We start from the raw sequence: 6,610 nt of genomic DNA, 5'->3' as shown, positions 1-6,610 counted from the left end.
ATATTTTACTGCTTTTGATCAAAATCCTCATACTCCTATTAAGTTTTATGAGTGATTTGTGTAACTTTGTCAGTGGTCATTTGCCTATGAGGGAAATGATTAAAACTGAGTTAAGCCCTTTAATAGCTGGCCCAGAATACGGGAACTCTGATGAATATTTTATCTCTCCAGACCTATGTCTTGATCTTGCAGTTAGCTGTTTTAATGGCTTAGATAGCAATTTCACTTTCTGGAAGTACATCATTAGCTATAGTAACCCTCAAGATAAAGATATACTGTAATTTGCTCACAAACAAAACATGCAAATGAACATAAAAGGACAAATACAGCTAGCAAAGAAAGTATGTGTGGTGGTGGTGGGGGTCTGCTCTTAATTAATAGGTAGTAAAATCATTGATAGTAATGGGTATCATATTCAAATGTGTTTATATTGATGGAATGTCTTCTTGCAAGAAGCATTTCAGTAAGACAAAAATGTTGCTTTGGCAGATGCTTTATAACAGTTCTTTTAGCACACATTTTCAGGTACCTCAGCCTAAAGACTTTATCTCCTTTCATTTGGAAACAGGATCCTGCTTTTTTATTGATCCTGGCTTCAGCAGTAACAAAAGCAAAGAGACTGAACCCACAAGGTGCACAAAGGAGGGAGGTTAGAGCTGGACTTGTGTCACTCGTAGGACTACAACTCCACAGGTCCTGTGGCACTTTACTGGTTTGCAGCAGATGGATGTTCAGTCTCCTCTGCAACAGTGGGACTGTGAATGGCTGATTCTTCTTTCATTTCACAGGGTACTTATAGTAACTTTTTTCTACTTAGCATTTAGCCTCTGGACCATTTAGATAGTTTCCTACTTTTGTGTGTTATTGATACTTAAGGCTATGTGCAGTTGCATGAGAATCTACTTACACTGCAATTTTGTGACAAGGGACTATGCAGTACATAGCACTGTCCCTGTCTGACTGACAGACACTTCTACAATAACATAAATTATAATAAAAGGCCTGACTGAGGGAGCTCTACAGTTAGTTCCCCTGACTGCATGGTAGTGAGGGACAGTGTAACTTATAGGGCAGAAGGGGCTGATTTTCCTTTACTGTTAGTGAAAACAGCAACAATCTACTAACCATTTTGCAGTTAAAAATGTGTGTTTTATCACAGCAACTTTTAAGTTATTGCTAAACATTTCTACCATCTGTTCAGAAATACACGGTGTTTAGGCTTAAAAACAATGTTTTAGGGGGGTAAAAGAGGAGTAGTTGGAGAGACACAAAGAGTTAGCCATAAGGCAAGGCATTTCTTGTCTTGCACCAAATGATAATTCTAGCACAAGAATGATTAATGCAATGCTTCACTTGCTGGGCTAATGATACCCTGCCTGGTCTGGAGACAGCATGAAATGGTATTGTCTGTATTCTACTTCACGCTAAGGTCAGCCAGAATATAATTATATCAGAGATATTTCCCTGTAGACTTCCAGCCTTTTATAGGATTGATGCTAAGGTTACTCAATAGTTTACCAAGCTTTAAATAGTCTTGTGTCCTCATTGTCCAAGTTCATTATGTGTTACAGCCCTAAAGACAGTCTGTGCTCTGTGACTGCTGCAAATGCCAAGGATCCAGTGACAACTGAGTAGAGAAAGAACATCTTGTCATTATGGTTTTAAATTGTGAAATAGACTTGGAGAGTTTTTGGATTGGTTTCTGTTTGGTAAAGCCATCTCACTTTTTTTTAAAAAAAAGCATTTTAATTGCTTGTTTTGCTTTTAATATATTTGTCACGTTTCAAGGATTAACGACAATGCCTTGGGATGTGTCTCTATGAAATATGTCAAATAGCATTAATGCTGTGCTAACTGTAATGCAAATTATTACCTCTCAGGGGACCTTGTAGAAGGATATTTCATACTGGAATCCATATGCTGCAAAAACTATGCCAAACAAACAAGGGCTGTGAGAGTTCTGGTTTGAATGAACTGGGTTGGAAGAGAAGAGCTCATGTTATTCTAATTCAAAAGTCAGAGAGCTTTAGTAGTATATAGGTAATAAATCAGATTTTTCTAGAGCATAGACATTTCAGCCTGTGTGTACACAAAAGTCATCACTGGGCAAACAAATAATTACGGTTCTTTAGAGTTAGGTTCTGATCTTAGGATACAAGACATGGTGAACAAATTTAGCAGCTTGAAACTGCCTAAAATGGTGAGTTACTATTCTGTTTTTTCCACATTTTTCCCTGCCTTCCCTTCCAATCCCCACCATGCGTTCCTTCTGCACATCTGGTGCTGGCTTTGGCACATTTCAGTCCTCTTTGTGAGACAGTTTAATTTATTACAATGACAGAAAATAAACTCAGCAAAAAGATCTGGGTGGTTTTGTGCTGTTTTAATGAGTTAGATCATCTCCCTGGAAGGTCTGGTGGGCAACAGACCCAGAGAGAGGGTAACAATATATAGCCACGGAGGAGAGACAGGGGAGAAAACAGGTGGGAAGCGTGAGAGGAGGGAGGGCAGCCACTGCATCTCCTCAAGTGCCAGTGAACCACCACCTTGCACAAACTCTTCTGGTTGCTGCTCATCCTAGTCTAGCAGATACAGACCACCCCACTGCTCACTACTTCACAGGACTCTCCTGGACAAGATGGTGGCATCCAAATTCACCATTCTATCTAGTGATTGGTTGCCCAGACAGGCCCGATTTAGGTGTTCGTTGAAGTTGAATATTTATTTTTCATTTCTACCATTACTGATACTTGCTTCCCTGAGACATCCCACTTTCAGGCTGAAAAACCTGCTAAGGTTCAGACCATCTGTCTTTGGAGATGACTGCAGCCAAAGTATGGATAGTAAATATGAGTGAGATTTTCAATGGCCTTCATCTTTGAGGGCTGGAAGCAGGCTCAGGTCCACCCTGAGTCCTTCTCAACCTGAATGTCATGCCCACCGAGCTCACAGGGGGCAGGGCTTCTGCACAAGCTCTTCTGAGAGCTCACCTGCCAGCTGTGTGCAGAAGCAGAGGTACTGTGTCTACAACAGATCTATATGCCCTCACATGCCTGCCCAGCAACAGAGAGGCTCGCACATGCATAAAATAGGTGAATTTCATGAACCAGTGAACTGATCTCATGATTTTAGCACTTCAAATAGGCTAACACAGAAAGAGTCACATGAAACGGGCTAAAGTGGAAGTATTATTGCATTTGTGTTAACAGTGACACAAAACTACACATAGTGTTTAAAGGGGTGTATCAGAGGTTAAATCACATGGAGGATTCCAGAGCCTGTTACAAGCATCTTCAGAACCAGACGAGGCAAATTTTTCACAAGTATCCAATGATTTTTTTTTTTCTACATTGTTTAACTATGAATTTAATTCATACAGTTCAATAAATTAATAAACAGCTTTATATGACTGCCTGACACAGCAGTATCTTGAGTTGATGATCCAGAAGGTCTCTTTTAGCCTGATGTCTTGGTGCTTTTCAAAATATCATCTCTTTCTGATTGTTCTTTGTAGAGTGAATAGAATGTCAAACATCAGCCATTAGCAACATTGCCCATGCTTTTACATTTCCGGTTCTTTCTGAATCAGTGGTGTATGTGCGTTATATATTTTAGAATTATTACTGTAACTAGTTGGAAAGCTAAAATGCTTCAAGCAGCAAACTTTGAACAAAAATCTTTCATCAAAGTCCATCAGTCTCCCTCTGAAAATTTCCAAGTATCTTGAAATTAAAATGTTTTTCAATACGAAGAACAAAGATTCCTCTCCTATAAAGCAGAGTTAGGGAAGAAAATGAAGGCAGGACTTCAAAGAAACAGATCTTATAGGATGTCTTTTTGAACTACAACACTTCTTTAGGACCATCTGAAATTCATTAAAATTTTGTCAGCTTTCTCGAGAAGTCAGTAATTAACCCTAACTGCTACTGTGAAACTTTCTGGAATAAGCTTTTGTAGATATCTTCCAGCTGGAAGCAAAGTTCAACAAATAAAGTAAGCTTTTGCAAACTTTCATAGAGACAAACGAGATGCAGAGCATTGTGTAGAAACAGACATAACATAGTGTTGACTTTTGCCCTCCCTGATTCTGGGCTGTCTACGCATACAACTATCAGACTGCAATAAATGAAAACATGTAATAAGAAAGGGCTGATGCAGTTGTAGAGATTCCCCTGAGCTCCAGAGAAATTTAGGTGTGCTCAACATTTGCTGCTTCTTCTACAACAAGCTTATAAGCCCTTAAAATTGGTGTGATGTCCTCTTGCGAGTTATTCTGGCTTCTCTCTGTACTTGCAGTTCAGCTCAAAGGAGCAGCACTGAAGCACAGGGTCAAAGTATGCCATCAATGGTTTGGTTTTTTTTTTTGGTTTAGGTGAATACGTATCTCTGTGCCCATATTAATGATGTACTTACTTTGTTATATCCAGATACAAAACTCTCAGAAAATTTCTGCCTATCAAGCCATGCAATTACCAGTACGTACCAATTTTGATGAGTATGGAAAAAGTTGATTTGGAGTTGTCTAAATTGGACATGTTTTTATCTGGTAGTGGAGACCATATCACTAAATATCTTCGAAAGAATCTGCACTTCTGGAGATGGCACTTGCTCTTAATTAGCCTGTAAACACATCCCACTCTGTGCTTATTTGGTTGAAAGACCATCATGAGAGTGATTAAAAGTATGGTGTTTCTAATATTGGTGGAGGTTCTGTAGAACAGTTAATAGCTAGGAAAATTTATTCAGCAAACAGCAATGTCCGGGCTTTTTAGAGCTGGCAAATGGCTTTGAGATTTTCAAAAATGATCAAAAAAAGAGCTAAATACTAATCATCCCAAGGAAAGAATGCAAAATGTAAGGCTTGTGATAGGAACAGACGAGGAAGCCTCCAGTTTCCTCCTTTGTGTGGGCTCATGGCAAGAGACGTATGCACTTCTGCACACTTATTGGTGACTATATATCATGTCTTCTGAGGCAGAAATGAAGCCAGGGCAGGGAAATAGTGCCATGTAAAAAAAAATGCACCAGCCATGTGAAAGGTACCTTGTGAAAGGTTGGTGGTTGGTTTTCACTGAAGTCAATAACAAACTTGTAAAATGGTTGAGAGACTCAGCAGAAAAATTCAGTTACCAATATTGTTGCTTTGAGGGTTACCCATTTTATTCTGCTGCTAAAATACAGTAAGACAGAATAAGTAGGCTTGGACTTGTCACAGTTTTGTGACCTTTTTACAGGGCAACATTCCCTCAGGCATTTTTCTTTTCTCAAGCAGCCATTCTTTAGGCTACATCTCTCCCTAACATATGTTCAAGCACAACGGAAAAACATTTCTAATTTACAGCAATTAGTTAACAAGTACTAACTAACATGATAAACCAAATCTAAAACTGTAAGTACTGGCATGTTCTCCACCATCTGCGTAAGCGCTGGCGATGCTGAGTTTGCCCTGGTTCATCCAAAGGCAGCCTTTCAGAGACAGAAAGGTGCTAAGGTGTAGCTCCAACCATAATAATGGGAGCTACTTAACTGAACATTTTGGAAAACATTTCTGCATACCTGCTGCCTCAGCAGGCAGACCAGTAATGGCATCTCCCTGTGCCCTGCCAGCTGGTGTGCAGCCTCCCCCTCCAGAATCATAGAATCGTTTAGGTTGGAAAAAACCTTTAAGATCATCAAGTCCAACCACCAGCCTAACACTACCAAGTCCACCACTAAACCAATTAAGGGTAGAGTAATAGTTAATTTCATTTTCCTGGCTTGGTGGCTGGATTATTTTTTAATGAAAGTAGAACTAGAATAGAATCATTAAGGTTGGAAAGGCCCTCTAAGATCATCAGTCCAATCATCAACCCAACACTACCATGCCTACGAAACCATGTCCCAAAGTGCCACGTCTACCCATTTTTTGAACACTTCCAGGGATGCTGACTCCACCACCTGCCTGGGCAGCCTGTTCCAACGCTTGACCACTCTTTCAGTAACGAAATTTCTCCTAGTATCCAATCTAAGCAGACTGGCTGTGCTACATGTGCTAGTCCCATCTAGGTCTCGTGGCCACAGGATTGTGACCTCCACGTTATGATCAGATAAGAAAAAGTTCAAAAAGCTCCATTTCTTTTCTGTGTCCTCTTTCCACACACTATTAGGGCCAGGCACTGTTTTGTCCTGTATTTTTATTAAAGTGAAATAGTGTAAGAAGGAAATTGTGCATGGATATTAGGGGAATTCCCTGATGGAGCCAGTATGCCCCAGTTCCAGTAAATGCAAAGCTGAAAATGCCTGATACAGGGAAAACATATTCCAGAATAAACAGAAGATAACATTTGTTACTGCAGAGTCGAGCTGACCTTTGTTAGCAAAGTGTTTGTACTTAGGGAAGGTTCTCAGCTGGTGAAATAATAAAATGCAACAGTGATTTTGATGAAGCAAGGCAAACTTATTTTACCTGGGGAAACAGACTTTATCTTCAATAAATACAGAACTTGCATTTCTCCACTTCGTTCCACTGCAAAGCCTTTTTTTCTTACAGTTTCTGTTTCACATCCAAATATTAAAGGCAAACCCCACAATTCCATACAGGGTAAAGAGTGCTATGCAAGTGATGGGTTTT

Source organism: Pelecanus crispus, chromosome Z (assembly GCF_030463565.1).
Source record: "Pelecanus crispus isolate bPelCri1 chromosome Z, bPelCri1.pri, whole genome shotgun sequence".
In the NCBI taxonomy this organism is placed as follows: Eukaryota; Metazoa; Chordata; class Aves; order Pelecaniformes; family Pelecanidae; genus Pelecanus; species Pelecanus crispus.
This window is presented reverse-complemented; position numbering follows the sequence as displayed.